At 39.9% G+C, this 16,262-nt stretch overlaps 1 long non-coding RNA gene across 1 annotated transcript in view; it reads right to left on the reverse strand.

Annotated features, from left to right (window-relative positions):
- Positions 1-16,262, reverse strand: part of LOC124417134 — a 29,086-nt gene that overhangs the window by 361 nt on the left and 12,463 nt on the right. The window contains exon 2 of the long non-coding RNA XR_006931150.1: positions 330-2,064. This is a non-coding gene — a long non-coding RNA (uncharacterized LOC124417134). The remainder of the gene's footprint in view (positions 1-329; positions 2,065-16,262) is intronic.

The following is a 16,262-nucleotide window of genomic DNA, read 5'->3' on the forward strand; positions in this document are numbered from 1 at the left end:
CATATTATATTAATTTTCTCATGTAGACCTTTGTGTCCCACTGAAGTCTTTTTGTGAGGAGGCTGTACACTTTTAATTAATATTTCTTTACATCCCAGGGGTCCTACTTTTCTCCCCTGTCGTCACTTTGCTTTATGGACATTAACCTCCCATATGCAGACTAAAACAAGGGGCATGTCCGTATTTGAAGCATGTTCATATTTCAAAACCTTGTGTATCAATCTGGGACTGAAAAGGATAAATAAACATTTTGCATATACCTGTTGTAAATAAATTTGTCTCCTGTCAGAATTTGCAAAGTTTTAACCATTTTTCTTGCTAATACTCACAGTAGAGCAAATACGAACTGATATAGATGAGGCTGTGATAGACCAATTAGTGCACTGTGTTTCCTGTAGCCATTCTGTCTCTAATAAAAAAATAGAGAAAAACAGTTTCATAGAGCAGAAATTCTTAACATGCACTCATTTAGTTGCAATGGACAGCTGGAAATGCATGAGTTATTGCTAGTTGGAGTTTCAAGCAGCAGTCAGTTACAGAAGGCTCAGAAGTGGCACACACTCTTTGCCCTGAAAAGGCTGACGTCAGAGCAGATGTGGGAGGAAAATTATCAGGTAACACATCTCCCTCCCGCATCTGCAGACAGGAACAAATCTGACAGAGCTCAGAACGTAAGGCAGAGTTGTTGGGAGGGAATGCGTTCAGATAAATACCAAATTAAAGTTTTCACAGAAACTGTTTCTTCAGATCCTTGCAAACAGAAAAACAAGTCATAAAAAACAACAGAAAAGAGCTTACAGCAGCTCTGCTTAAGGGCTGCATCTCTGCTCAAATGAGTATCAGGTCTAGTTCTCACACCGAGAGGGTAATGGTGCTGAGAAGTAAGTACATAGAACTCTCCAATTTACAGAACTGCTCACTTCTACCCTTGGAATTTATCTTGAACAAATTATGTCAGTTGCTTTCTTCTTCTCTTAGGAATGCCCAGAGAACCTTTCAGGTCCTGAAACTTGAGCAATATAACTGCAAGATTATACATACTCTTTAATCCATCTGATAGTGTTGGACTGGGTTTTCTCCTTTGATCTCTCTCCAGTGTTATGTTCACTTGGGAAGTTTGTAAACACTTTGTTCAGTCTCAGAAGCTAAGTGTCCTTCGCATACCTGAACTATGTCATTTATTTCTTCTGGGGAGATTGTGCAGATCTGATGAAACAGATAAATAATTAAGTATATTTCAGTGAGAAGTTGAAATAACTTCAGGAGGAATGTCAAATATGGACAAGATGACTCCTGTATCACTGTGATTTATAGTGAATAAGAAAAGTGATGTGAAATATATATATATTATTCCTCCAAAAGTGTCAGGGGAGTAATTCTTTCTTTCTGGTTGTTGCAGTAGGAAGCAACTGTATTTCTAGAACAATACTAATTACTCTGAAAGTTAACGATTGAGGGTGGAATTTTAAATGTGTATTAATGAGGCTTTCCAATGGTCCTACCCAAATAAATGGGTATACATTACATTTCCAGATTTGTTTAAAATATATGTAGCATCATTTCTCAAGGCTAACAGAGGATGTATTTGAAGAAAACTAAATACTAAAAAGGAAGTATTGAACAGATTTCTGTAAAACCATGGGATGCAATCTGCAAATAATACAAATTTTCTGTGATCATTTAGATTTGTTTCTAATCTGAAACAGAAGACCTCAGACTTCGAGATTAACATCTAGGATGTTGTCTGGGAAGACAGAGGTTCCTCCTTAACACAAAGGATATCAAACACAGGTACCAAACCCAGCAGCCAGGCTTCCCTAACCACTGTATTACTTATTACCTTGATGGAAGGAGGTGTGTGGTGGGGCGGTGGGTTGTGCAGACTTACTGCCAAAGCCAGGCAATCTTTCAAGTCAAGACTGACAGATCAGGAGGAGAGGAAGCACAGAGAGTCAGGATGCAGCAGCCCGGCAGCAAAGGTCCTTGGTGACAAGCAAGAGATGAAGTCTCCTCCTGGGGTACTACTGATTTATCTCTGAAGTTTTTGTTTGGACCTTCATTTCACTGACAAATGAAAACAAGAAATTAAAGAATATATCTTTCTTGTCAAAGTGGATTACTTCTTTAATGGAATGACAAAACTTTTAGACAAACAAAAGCCAGGTGATATAATATATGAGGTTTTACTCTGAGTTCTATCTCATGAAATTTTGTTTATAGCATCATATTGCTGCTGACAGTAATACTGACATGTAGACTGAAAAAGAGTTGCTTGCTGGAAACAAGGCATAATGAATAATGATAAATATCCATCCCAAAGGCAGATGGTGCATGTCTTGTCAAATACTGCATGGGTTGCCTTTTTCTTTTGGACTTACTTAACATCTTAATCATAGAATCATCACAGAATCATAGAATGGCCTGGGTTGAAAAGGACCACAATGATCATGTAGTTTCAACCCCCCTGCTATGTGCAGGGTCGCCAACCACCAGACCAGGCTGTCCAGAGCCATGTCCAGCCTGGCCTTGAATGCCTTCAGGGAGGGAGCATCCACAGCCTCCTTGGGCAACCTGTTCCAGTGCGTCACCACCCTCTGAGTGAAGAACCTCCTCCTAATATCTAACCTAAACCTCCACTGTCTCATTTTAAAATCATTCCACCTTGTCCTATCACTATAAACAGCTATTCTCCCTCCTGTTTATACGCTTCCTTCAAGTACTGGAAGGCCACAGTGAGGTCTCCCTGGAGCCTTCTCTTCTCCAAACTAAACAAGCCCAGTTCCCTCAACCTTTCCTCAGGAGAGGTGCTCCAGCCCTCTGACCATCTCTGTGGCCCTCCTCTGGACCCGCTCCAAGAGCTCCATGTCCTTCCCATACTGGGGGCCCCAAGCCTGGACGCAGTACTGCAGATGGGGCCTCACAAGAGCTGAGTAGAGGGGCAAAATCCCCTCCTTCTCCCTGCTGGCCACTCCTTTTGTAATGCAGCCCAGAACACAGTTGGCCTTCCAGGCTGCAAGCACACACTGCTGGCTCATGTCCAGCTTCTCGTCTACCAGGACCCCCAAGTCCTTCTCTGCAGGGCTGTTCTCAAGGAGATCTTCTCCCAGTTTGTACGAATACCTGGGACTGCCCCGACCCAAGTGCAGCACCCTGCACTTGGCCTTACTGAACCTCATTAGGTTTTCATGGGCCCACTTCTCCAGTCTGTCCAGGTCCCTCTGGATGGCTTCCCTTCCCTCCAATGTATCAACTGCACCGCTCAGCTTGATGTCATCTGCAAACTTGCTGAGGGTGCACTCGATGGCATCATCTATGTCATTGATGAAGATGTTGAAGAGCACCAGTCCCATGACCGACCCCTGAGGGACACTGCTTATGACCGGCCTCCACCCTGACACAGACCCATTAATCACAGCCCTCTGGCTGTGTCCAGCCAGCCAATTCCTAATCCATCGAACATCTTAATGTACATATTGGGAAAGGACCTAAATAACACATAATACAAATCTTCCAATGATAGTTATACACATATTCTCTGAAGACTAAGCATCCATAGTTCTCTGAAGGTCACATCAATATGAAATTATTTTTTAGTAAATAGGGTTAAGATGAAAAAATGTGAAAGGATGTTCATGGGGCAAGAGGAACCGGAAAACCATTTGCACACAAATGATACTACAGGTGGGATCACACAGGACTTTTAATCTGGGCAAATAAATTATTCCCCTGTATTAATTCAGTGGTCAGCATCTTCTGTAATGCAGAATTGTGCCACACGTCCTCTTCCTAAATTCCTTTTTTATTCACGAGGGTAAGTTAGTCTGAAATGGAGTGGGAATACAAGCATCTGGACAGCGTGAGCTCTGCATATCCAGGGGAAGATACTAAATTCTCTAAGGGCCTTAAGTGCACTGGGTTGGGGGGGGGGGGGGGGGGGAGGTGATGATGCATTCACAACTCTTCCTTTGGCATCTCTGACTACACTGTTTCTTATTTCTTTATATAAGTTTGAAGACATTTCTTTCCCTCGGTCTCCTGTCCTTGAATAACGATACTGAATCTGTAAACACAGACTATTCATATCATTTTGGTTGTCAATTTCCAAAGTGATTACCAGTGATAAGCTGGTATTTTTAAGTGTTACAAAGTACAGAGAGATTATACCATTTTTTATTAATCCTATAAAAACAAGGGCCAGATCATGTTTTGGCTTGATGCCACAAGTGTTAATAAGATTCATTAAGCAAAGCTGGTTTTGTGATAGCAGTCATATGATAAAATAAAGTGATTTCACAAAATAAACCTGAAATAAAACACAGCACATTAAGTAGTTTATTTGAGAATGTATGGAATCAGTTACTTTCTCTTTCTATATGATTTAGTTGATAAGTATATGTGGATCTGTGTTCAGGGACAAACATACATTTCAGATTTGATCATTTTCTCCTTTTGTGGGCAAATCTCTTACATTTTCTGAGTGACAAGTTGTTTCTATTTTAAATGGTTTCATATTTGCAGTCTGGAGGTACTGTATTCTGATACAGAAAATGAATCTCATACCAGTGCCATTCTTTTCAAATCTATATCACAATACGAATTTCAGCAGGTTACTTCATAATCTACAGGCTGCACTGAAGAGAAGGTAATAGGAAGGGCAGTAGGAAGACAGAAAAACTTCTGAAACGTAACAACAGGAATCCAGTTAGTGCTTATGAAAGTGATGAGATAATTATCGCCATCCCATGCAATTTTCCATTAGGTAATAATTCTGTAGTCTGTGTGGTGCCAGGGTTATGAAGTTACCTGCATGGATCAAGAATGGTAAAACTGCAGAGGCAGTGATTTTGTGGAGCAGAAGAAGGCTGAGGAAAGAGCAGTGTAGTGCACTACATGGGCTTTACTCATCACTTACTAAAACTATATCTCATCAGTGTCCCTCTGCTCACTGTCACAGGCTTACTCCCAATTAAAACCAGGGTAAGCAAGGGCAAATCTTCACTTTAAAGTGTATGGATATGGCCTCTTTACATTCTGAGTAAGTCTGTGAGAGAGACTGCCTTCTTTGATTGTTTTTCACAGAAGGCAGAAAAAACAATGAAACCATGCAGTCCTGTCCTTTCACCTGCTGTATGACACTATACATACATCGATTATCCTATTCCAAGTCCAACAAGCAAAACACAATTTCCTGGGGAGACTGATGTGGTACTCACTCTGTAGAAACAGCAAACCAAGGTGAGGTGGCTCCAAAATTGCAAAAAAGCAATATGACAGTGTTCACACACAAACAACATTAAATTCAGAAAAGTAAGGCAAAATGTAGGTATTTTGAATATTTTGGAATATAATCTGAAAAAAAAAAAAAAAAAATCCCTTCCTAAGACTAAATCCGGCCATCAGCAAGGCAATATGTTTTCAGACTCTCCAGCCAGGACTATGAAGGAAAATATGCTCTGCCTCATGGCAGTGGCATGTACCCTTCCAGTGTCTCCTCCCCAGCTTCTGCCAGCCCTTGACACCTTGAGACAACACAAGAACTAATGCCTTTGATTGACACATATGGAAAAACAGTTTTCACAGTATCATAGAATCACAAAATGGCCTGGGTTGGAAGGGACCTCAAGGATCATCAAGCTCCAACCCCCAGCAGGGCCGCCAACCTTTACATTTAATACTAGACCAGGCTGCCCAGGGCCCCATCCAGCCTGGCCTTGAGCACCTCCAGAGAAGGAGCATCCACAAGTTCTCTGGGCAGCCTGATCCAGCACCTTACCACTCTCATAGTAAAGAACTTCCCCCCAATATTCAGCCTAAGTCTTCCCTCCTTCAACTTAAAACGATTTCCCCTTGTCCTGCTGTTATCTACCCTTTCAAAGAGTTGACTCCCCTCCTTTTTATAGGCTCTCTTTAGGTACTGAAAGACTGCAAATATGTCACCCTGTATCCTTCTCTTCTCCAGGCTAATCAAGCTCAGCTCTCTCAGCCTGTCTTTGTAGGTGAGGTGCTCCAGACCTCTGATCAACAGTGTGGCCCTCCTCTGGACCCTCTCCAACAACTCTCCATCTTTCTTGTATTGGGGGCTCTAGACCTGGACACAGTACTCCAGATGGGTCTTCATGAGGGCAGAGTAGAGAGGGACAATCACCTCCCTGTTCCTGCTGGCCACCTTTCTTCTGATGGAGCCCAGGATACCATTTGTTTTCTGAGCTGCAAGAGCATACTGCTGACTCATGTTAAGCTTTTCATCCATCAGGACTCCCAGGTCCTCCTCTGCAGAGCTGCTCTCAAGGACTGCTCCTTCCAGTCTGTATGTATGCCTGGGATTCCTCTGGTCCAAGTGCAAAACCTTGCACTTTGCTGTGCTGAACCTCATTAAATTCATCCAGACCCACCTTTCAGGTCTGTTGTCTTTTCTCTTGGTAGAGAAACTGGCTTATTCCTTGGGGCAGTCAGTACCTCAGCTTGGTGATGGCAGCAGTACAGCCAGCACAATGTGAGGAAAGAGCTTTATATAGTCATAGAATTGCATGATTGTTTGAGTTGGAAGGGACAATTAAAGGTCATCTAATCCAACTTCCCTGCTTTCAACAGGGACACCTACAGCTCAGTCAGGGTGTTCAGAGCAATGTCCAGCCTGATCTTGAATGTCTCCAGGACTTCTTCTTGCCTGTGAAGGACAGACAAACAGAGATAATTCTGTGAGTTGGGGTGAACTTGTGAATATGGATGTGGCAAGATAAAGGGATACATCCAGCAGAAAGGAAAGCAATTCTTATGCTGTACTTTCATGCCTTCTTTAACTGTAAGCTACCATCCTTGCAGCATTTTATTTTGATTTTCCTCGCAGTTTGGTTGCCATCCTCCTGAGCTGCTCAGGTATATCTTTAAATAGAATATCACAGAAATAAGAGAGATGACATACAAACCAGCTAGTAAGTAGTTTTCTACCTGGAGAGAAACAGGAGAGGGTGGCAGTAATGATTATGATTAAAGGTGAATGGATAAAGTGAACAATTTGCTCTGCAGAATACAAAGACTATCTGTCCAGATCAGATACCAGAAAACATACACAAGTCAAAAACAATGAAGGAAGAGATATGAGGTTGTATAAACGATATGGAACAATGTTTTTCTCCCAAGTCTGATTCAGTTCACCAAGTTCTTTTTAATGTGTTTTGTATGTCTCTCTTAAAAGGTTATGAAAGCAATGCTGGTGTGAAGAAACCAAACTGTACCCCAGCCAATGCTGTCATGATTCCCAGTGCATTTCTCTCGAAGTGCAGTGTAATAACAACAGTCTGGTGCTGACATTTTAGTTCAGCTCATTTCAGTTAGGGAAGATTTGCATTTTTCAAGGCCTGACTTCATCAGACAGTTGTTCAGTCTTTCCCTAATGTTGTGAGCTTTACTTTGTTCAGATAAGACTTGTTTAGCATGGTTGTGATATAGCTGTGCCCCAAAGACCTTTCAGCATTTTTTGGTATAGGTATAGGAAATTTTGGGGGCTGACAGGAGTCCTGAATGACTCATTCCTCTTCTTTGGACATGAACATTTTCTCTCCTCTCTCCTGAGGCCTCTCAGTACTTTTTGTTTCCCATCTCATTGATGTGAACCTTATCCCTGTCCCAATATGCCACCATCTTCTCCAACATTTTCCTCTTTCAGATGCTGAGTAAGCCCATCTCACCTGTGATATAGTAAGATATTAATATCAAAATAGTTTAAGAAGAATCCCATGATCCAGAAACGCCTATGACTTCCAGTAAGGCAACACTGCCTTGCATTATTTAACGTTGTTCTCTCTTTTTTTTTTTCCCCTCTGGATTCTCAATGTACTATGCTGCCTTTTGTTATTTTTGTTCCATCTAGTTTTACCGTTCATCCTCAAGACTTTCTTCCTTCACCATGCCCCAAGCTCTGTGCATTTTGGAAGGGGCTTTGTTCTGTACATTAGTCCAGGCTTCTTTGGATTGACTGCAAATTGGACCTCTTGAGTTTTTCCAAGGGAATACAATCATTGCTCATCTGTATTGTACTGTTTCATAGTCAGCATTTGAAAACTAATGATATAATTAGTATTCAACCCCTGAATGGAGAGAAGCAGTTTGATTTCTCCTAATGCATCAAAGATAGAAGAGTGTTAAACGTTACTTTGAACTTTTCCAATAATATTGATTCTTCAGCATCCCACAGCAGCTGCCTCCATTATCTAACCATTCATAGACTTGTGAGAATTTCTTAATATTGAACCTATCTTTTTTTCTCATACAAAGCAAGCCAATTATTTCTTATTCTATGCTATCTGACAAGAAAGAAAGGTGAGTTCTGTCTGTATTCACAGTACACTTACAAACTCCTTTTCCTGCTGTTCTCCTTTTATCTGTTTTCTTTGTCTGTGTGCAAAGACTTCTCCCTCTTCTTTATATCATTGAATGCTGATGAAGCAAAACATATTCTGAACCAGTCTGTCATCCTGGGGACATTTTCTTGAATATCAAGTTTCCAATCCACAATTTTTCAAATACTAGGCAAGCAAAACACTTGGATTATTTGAAAGGCAGTCAGAAACTAACAGTACATTCATGATTTTGCTAGCAAAGGTGGCTTTGATGAATAAACCTTCCAGTTTCTAAAATAACATTTTCAGTAAGATAAAAAAAGAAACAGTCTTATACATGATAGAATTAAATCTTGAACAATTTGGGATTTTGTTAGGAATTTTCCACAAGGATCACTGAACCATTTAATATAACTATTGATTCTGTGGAATGTCTTCTGTGATGTTTTATACAAATTACTAAATGAGTTTTGCACATTGATGTTCATGATGCAATAACATATTTAAAGTCTTTTGTGATCTTCACAGTAGAGGAAGGTAGCAGAGCTATAGCTGGAAAATGTAATCCAGTATTTATGTGTATGTGAAGTGCCAGGTCCTGCACTGTGGCCAAAATAATCCTGTGCAGTGCTATAGGCTTGGGGCTGAGTTGCTTGATGACTGTGAAGAGGAAAGGGACCTGGGGGTGTTGCTTGGCTGAACGTGAGCTGACAGTGTTCCCAGGTGGCCAAGAGGGCCAACAGCATCCTGTACTGCATTAGAAATAGTGTGGCCAGCAGGAGCAGGGAGGTAATCATCCCCTTGTACTCAGACTGGTGAGGCCGCACCTCAAGTATTGTGTTCAGTTTTGGGCTCCTCACTACACGAATGACACTGAGGCCCTGGAACGTGTCCAGAGAAGGGCAACAAAGCTGTGAAGGGTCTGGAGCACAAATCTTATGAGGAGTGGCTGAGTGAGCAGGGATTGTTTAGTCTGGAGATTAGGAGGCTCAGAATAGGAGACCTCACTGCACTCCACAACTTCTTGAAGGGAGGTTGTGATGAAGAGGGGTTTGGCCTCTTCTTCCAGGCAACAAACAGGACCCAAGGAAATGGGCACAAGTTGTGCCAGAGGAGATTTAGATTAGACATAAAGAAAATCTTTTTCTCTCAGAGAGCGATCAGACACTGGAATGGCTGCCCAGGGAGGTGGTGGAGTCGCTGTCCCTGGCAGTGTTCAAGAGGCATCTGGATGAGGAGCTACGAGATATGGTTTAGTGGCTTGTGGTAGCAATGAGAATGGGAGGACGGTTGGACTAGATGATCTTGTAGGTCCTTTCCAACCTTGTGATTCTATGATTTTAGAGCAGTAAAGTATCTGATAGATAGTGTCCCACCACCAAAACTTCTGATACATGCTGCCTCATAACTATGACTCAGTCCTGACCTGTGAGGAACACTAAAGTTTTACCAGTCTTTCTGGATCATGCAGTTTACTACAGTTTGGTAGATACAGAAAACCTGGAAATTTTTTTGTAAGGATTAAGTCAAAACTAAAGCACACCAAATTCATCGCACTCATGCAAACACCCAGCTTGTAAAAAGCGAATATTTTTTAACTCCTGTTATACTAGGCAGAGTAACAGAGAAAGCAGGTGGTCTCCAAATGAAAAGGTGTACCTCAGAATAGATGCAATTTGAATTATCCTATTCATTCCCTAAATCTTTCCAGTCAGGTAGCCAATGGAAGGTATGTGTTTGTAGACTTCTGGTTTGCGACTGCAGTTCCCAGTGGTTTATGCTGTGAACTCCAGTCTCAGCATTTTGGGACACTTTGACTTTCTCCTCATGACTTATTTTCACTTTTTCCCCCACTTTGAAAACATTAGAGTACAAAGCTCATATAGTGCATGATGTTGGCTATGGCAGCACCCAGATTTCTTCACTTTCCAGAAACTCGAAACAAAACTTACCAACTTCCATTTCACCTCAACAAAATTCTTCACTGTGTTTCATTCATCTGCACTCTGTCTTCCTCTGAACAATACAATGATTGATGTTTTCTATCAGTATTTGGCCACTTACCTTCTAGGATGACTTATTTTCTTAGTAAAAGTTAAGAGCTGGTGGCTTGCTACTGCTTTATATGTGCTGCTAATCATTCTGATTAGGAACCTGTCAAAACAATTCCTCCCTAAATCAGGGAAAATGTAGAAAGTATTTATAAAGACCTGTAAGCAGCATGTTAGAAAATAGAGGACATACTTATTTTAATAGTGCTTCTGAAACTTCGAGAGATCTGTGTTGAACTCTGAAGGCTACAAAGGCTTTAAATGTACCTCATGGTTCATAATATTTAGCCCTTGTGTGCTGCTCTAAAATGTTCAGTATCCTTGCTCAGGCACCTCTTCACCGATATGTTCTGTTTGAATAAGGAATTAGCTGAGTGGTCACATTCTAAGAGCTGTGATCAGTGGCTCAATGTTGAAGTGGAGATCAGTGATAAGTGGTGCTCCTCAGGGAACCTGCACTATTCAACACATCATCTTTGTGAGTGATATGGACAGTGGGATTGAGCGCACCCTCAGCAAGTTTGTGTATGACACCAAGAAATGTGGTAGGATTAACACACTGAAGGGAAGAGATGCCGTTCAGACCTAGACAAGCTGGAGAGGTGCTCCCATGCAAAATTCATGAAGTTTGGCAAGACCAAGTAGAATATCTTACACCCGTGTTGGCAATCCCAAGCACAGGGCTGGGTGGAGAATGAATTCAGAGCAGCCTTGAGGAGGATAACTTGGTGGTGTTGGCTGATGAGAAACTCAATAGGAGACAACACTTTGCATTTGCAGCCCAGAAAGCCAAACCATATCCTGGGCTGCACCAAAAGAAGTGTAGCCAGGAAATCAAGGGAAGTGATTCTCCCTCTCTCCTCTGTTCTCAGGAGATCCCACTTGCAGTACTGTATTCAGCTCAGAATAAAAACGACATCAAACTGTTTGAGTTATTCCAGAAGTGGGCCACAAAGATGATCAGAAAGTATCACTCCTATGGAGACTGGCTGAGATCTGCGGTTGTGCAGTCTGAAGAAAGCTCCAAAGATACTTTACAGCAGCCTTCCAGTACCGAAAGTGACCTACAGGAAAAGTGGAGAGGACCTTGTTATCAGGGAGTGCAGGGATAAGAAAAGGGGTAAATAGAAGAGGTTGATTTAGACAAAATATTAGGAAAACATTTTTCACTGTGAGGGTGGTAAAGCACTGGTAAAGGTTGCCCAGACAGGCTGGGGATGCCACAGCCCCAGAGGTGATCAAGGCCAGTTTGGATGGGGATTTGCACAACCTGGTGTAGTGGAAAGTATACCTGTCCATAGCAAGGAGGTTGGAATTGTATGATCTTTAAGGTCCTTTCCAACTCAAACCATCCTATGATTCTAACTAATGTCCAGTCTAGCATCAGTTTAGATTTTTTCACAAATAGAAATTTGAAGAGGAAGTTGTTTTCTGATGAGGAGTTGTTTTCTCAGGGAAATTCATATGGTATAGTTAGAAACAAGTCAATCAAATTTGAAAAACTGGCTGAAAACTAGGAGAATTTTGATGGTGCAGAGATGTTAGACTAAGAGACAACTGTGATGACTTCCCCTTTGGACAATGTATTTTAAAACAAAGTTGAGGGAAGAGGAGAGAAAAAATAAGAACTACAGATCCTTCATAGACAAGTGAGGAATATATTTTAGACACTTCTAGGGATTTTTATTTATTTATTTTTTCTCTACTTCTTCAGACTGTGCAGCATTTCAGCAGGATATAGAAATGACTACAGAGTTCAGAAGCGCCTGTGAAATAGATGATTGAAATCTAGCAACAACAAAACAAAACAAAAACAAACAAACAAACAAACAAACAAAAGAAAACAAAGTCCATTTGGATTAGTTAAAAACTTCCTTTACTTATTCTACAAATCCTACTGTTCACAAACAGTACTGTATAATGATTTCAGAATTGTTTACTGGCGAGGCAATCATAACTAGGTGATTGGGATGGGGATGGGGATGGTTGTATTTACTTACACTGAACAGTTCTATCAGATATACTATGAAAACAACCTTCATCACTCATTAACGAACGATAGATCTATTAGAATCATTATTCATGGAGTTGTGTGTTCATAGATTAAGATTACACATATTTTCAGGTCATATGAGGGATTTCATTCCTCTATTAGTGTGTGCATTAATTGCATTTTCATCATTAATACTTCTGCGAAGTCATACTATAATATTTGATATCATAATTTTATGAAGACAATTTTCTAATGAAGTGAATAATTAAAAAAAATAGAAAAAAGTTTCATTTTTAAGGATTAATCTCTGTTGGGGATATGTAGATATCATTGTTTCACTTGGCACAGAGACATTCAAGGTCTTCTTGCACCAGTGCAAAATCCAGTGGATAAAAATAGTGCTCAGTGTTTGGAGAAGTGCTGCCCATTGTAATAATAATAATAAAAAAAAATTAGGCACTAGATAATCATGAGCAGGATGCAAGTCCTTGGGATACATTTGAGAGTTGAAGATGCTGGCTGCACTTACTGTGATAACATTGCTATGATATGTAAAAATATGTAGTGACTGGGGGATGTCCCCTTGCAGAGTATAAGTTCACCTTCATAAGCTGCAAGAAGATGCAACAAGATTTATTTTTTTAGAAGTAAAATCCATGTGCTATTATACCTCACCTCAGTCCATGTGAATACTGTGGAACAAGTCTTTCTTTCCAAGAGATATTTTAGGCCCTTGAAGGTCAAAAACTGATTGGAAACAACCAGAATCAAATTGCAAAGGGCAAATTATTCTGAGACTAAGTGGTCAGTTTCTCAATGGCAAGCTGGATATGAATAACATTTTTTTTTGTTTGTTTTAACATATACATGACAATGTTCAGAGATAAGACACCACTATTTATCCTGTCAGAGTACCTCCTCTGTGCTGGCTTGGTGCCTCTGAAAAGTGCTTCTGAGATTTGTGGAGTATGCAATTGGAGCTCAGATAGTGATAAATGTTTTGCAAACTATCATCTCCTCTGTATAAGGAATAATAACTAGTTGCACACACTTATTGCACTCTTGGAAAAAAATGGTGGCTGAATAGGAAAGAGCTATTGGAACATTTTGTCAGAATGCAATCCATCTTGAAATTAAAATAATCACTTTTTATATTTTAAAATTACATTGTGCATTTTCTACCAACAAGAGCCTTTCAGATATGTCTGCCCAGTCTATAAATGTACAGATAAGGTAGCAGAGGCAAAAGAATCATCATTTGAATTTTTTCAGTGACTCCTTGAATTTCCCATTCTGAAGTTAGGTCAAAATCATAAGAACTGATGAGCATTATCCAAAACAAAATACTCTGCTGTGGTCTGTTTTTACTGTCCATCCTGCCAAAGTAACAGAAGGATATAAAAGAATTTGCTCAGTAGTATTTTATAACTCATTGCTCTGAGGCTTGCAATTCCCGGCTCATAAATGGTTTGTAAATAATTTATAAAAATCTGTTGTTCTCTACAAGAACAGAGGAAAGAAACGTACCTCATTCTGAAAGCAAAACATTTTCTTATATTTTAAATGCTAATTCTTAAAAATGACACAATGGTGAACTATGTAAAACTGTCATTTAGAGAGTAATAGGAAGGATGTGTCTTGTAAAAGGGTTTTATTAGTTCTTACCCAGCTTTAGTAAGCAGGTTTTTGCATCTGAAACTTTAATGTGCAGTTGGCAGTTGTCTACATTTTAGTCAGCAGTTTTCTAGTTTGAGTGTTTTCTAGTTTGTCAATCAAAATAAACTGAAGTTGCAACCCACTGTCTATAGAATCAATTCACCTCCCATCATGACTGGAATCTGAGTGAAAATAAAACTCAACATGGCTATTCATGTAAACAATTTTAAGTTGTTTTTAATTAAAATATATATAACTGTTCAGTTATGTTTATTGTGGAAAAAATGATAGAAATGTATACTTGTATTTTACTTATTGGCCATACTCTTGCAGCTTATTGCAATATTTACTTGACTCATCCAGATAGTATAACTACGGAATTGTTTCATTTCCTAACAGTTGACTGCACAAAAGCATAAAGGAATTTCTGAATTACATAGCTAGGCTATGTATTTTTTGACCTTTTTCTTCATTTGCATTCATCTCAAAGTAATTTTAAGATATTGTGAGATAACAGAATCCTTAAAGTTGGAAGGAATTCTCAAAGGTCATCTAGTCCAACTCCCTTGCAATGAACAGGGACATGCACAGCTACATCAGGTTGCTCAGAGCCTGATCCAATCTCACCTTGAAAGTCTCCAGGGACAAGGCATCCACCAAATCTCTGGGCAACCTATGCCAGTGCCTCACCACCCTCACTGTAAAAGATTTTTTCCTTACATCTAACTTAAATCTACCCTTTTTAAGTCTGAAATCATTTCCTCTTGTCCTAGCATTACAGATCCTACTAAGGAATTTGCCCCCTCCTTTCCTGTAGCTCCCCTTTAGATACTAACAGGCCACCTCGGAGCCTTCTCTTCTTCAGGAAGAACAGCTCCAGCTCTCAGCCTGTCCTCATAGGAGAGGTATTCCATCCTTTGGACCAATTTTGCGGCCCTTCTCTGGACGTGTTCCAACAGGTCTATGTCTCTCCTGTACATATATCACTGAACACTGGGGTAGCCAAAATCTGGCATAGGGACTATTACCAAATAAAAAGTTTAAGCTACAGAACAAGTGTTAGCTAACATAACAAAAGAATGACTGTGTTCTCCACTGTATGTGTATGGGTGAATAGAAGAATTAGAATGAAGAAGAGCACAGTCACATAGAAAATCCAGACTTGACACTCGTTATGCCAAATCATTTTTTCCTCAGTAAAGTGTAATTGTTGAGACAGAAAAAAAAACTAAAATTAGAATCAAAGAATTCCTGGATTCTAGTGCATTTGCATTCCTTAAATTATGTCTGTCAAACTTTTCAAAACTAGAATTGACTAGGACATTTTTTTGTAAATTATATTTCAGTTAAATATAATGCCTATTGGAATAGGTTCTCCAGAGAAAGAAATACTGTCTTCCCTACAGTATATGAATATAAGTAACCCATACCTAGCCAGGACAGTCAAGAAAATTATTTATATTACAAATTTGCCCAGAACTGCAGATGCAAATAGAACTGACCTTTGAATATTAAGAGTGGTGTGTTAACTGCTGTTTATTGTGCAGTAGTCCTACAAACATCTCCACACAATGTAACGTAGCAGTTCTGATACACTAAACTTTCCATTAGATTTGTTTGAAACATACCTAATATCTCAGAAGTTATCAGGAAAGTAGTTGATAAATAGACATATAAAGATGATACAAAAGGATAGAGAGCTTGACTTTGTAAGCTTTGCTTCTTTCTTTCTGAAACCTCAAAACTTCCATGAAGTGGTGTTGCTCTCTTCCAGTCAGATTCATAGCTTTATTATGTACTTTTTCCACTGATATACTAAGAACTACATTACACTCTGTCTCTGAATTACTACTCTTTTTAGATGCTAAGGAGAACTGTAGAGAACAAAGTTAGCTGCCTCATTTGTCATGTCTTTTTTCCAATACAACCTGTTTGCTACTATCCATCTGTCATCCACATGAAACAGAGACTCTTCAGTCTCTTAAATCTGCCCTGACACACCAAAAAATGAGAGCTCCAAGAAAAAGAGCCACTTACTATTTTGTGCAAGATGGGATACTAGAATGCTAGGAAAATGTGCCTTTTTGCTACAGTCTCTTCTAGGCAAGTCACTTCTAAAGTCTGCTTTTCTTCTCCCCATAATATATTCTCCTTTGCTCACAAAGAAGACCTGATAACACCAGCCTGAAGGGTAAGCGTCTCTAGAAGAACAAATAAGAAGGT

Source organism: Gallus gallus, chromosome 1 (assembly GCF_016699485.2).
Source record: "Gallus gallus isolate bGalGal1 chromosome 1, bGalGal1.mat.broiler.GRCg7b, whole genome shotgun sequence".
NCBI classification, from domain to species: Eukaryota; Metazoa; Chordata; class Aves; order Galliformes; family Phasianidae; genus Gallus; species Gallus gallus.